Raw genomic sequence first — 706 nt, 5'->3', positions numbered from 1 at the left:
GAGCACATGTGCAAACAGTTCTAAAATGATCGAACAATTGCTTCCACTTCACTTGTGTAGAAAAACTGAACAGAAAAAACTGTTTTTTCCCTGAGCATCTTGCATCAGACGACAGAAGATCAGGAACAAACCCCAAATGCAGATAACTATCTCCTCTGCTCTATCATAACTGGCCTGTTTTTCTCCATCACTGTAACACCACTGTATCTCAAACACATGGGATGTCATGTGTAGGCCACACCCAATGGTAAACAATGGTAAACTCCAAGAGAAGACACAGAAGCATACACTACTATGACACAATGAGAAAAAGTTAAAATTTCAAACTGGAGTCACCACAAATAAGTGATCTTTAAAATGTCCTCCTGAAATGTTAACTTAATTCAGAACAAATCCTGTGCTGTATAAAACTGGAAATATGTTTGCTCAATTACACCTCAAAATAAATTTAAAAAAATAAAAAAAAGAGATTTAAGGTATTTTCAGACAACTTCAGAGTTGCCTCAGAGCGACTGGTCCATATATTATCAAAAGCCATTAAATAATTGTTATCTTATTCTAAAAATAACTACAGTAAGTTTACTTCTGTCTTATTTGCATGTACATTTCCTTTTAAAGGCCTATGCCTTAGTGTTCACAAATTAAACATAAATTTGTAAATACAGAAAAATAAAGCTTACTACCACACAATATAAAAACCTACACA

The sequence above is a fragment of the Corapipo altera genome, unplaced genomic scaffold (assembly GCF_003945725.1).
Source record: "Corapipo altera isolate COAL_440 unplaced genomic scaffold, ASM394572v1 52, whole genome shotgun sequence".
In the NCBI taxonomy this organism is placed as follows: Eukaryota; Metazoa; Chordata; class Aves; order Passeriformes; family Pipridae; genus Corapipo; species Corapipo altera.
Note: the sequence above shows the minus strand (reverse complement) of the source record.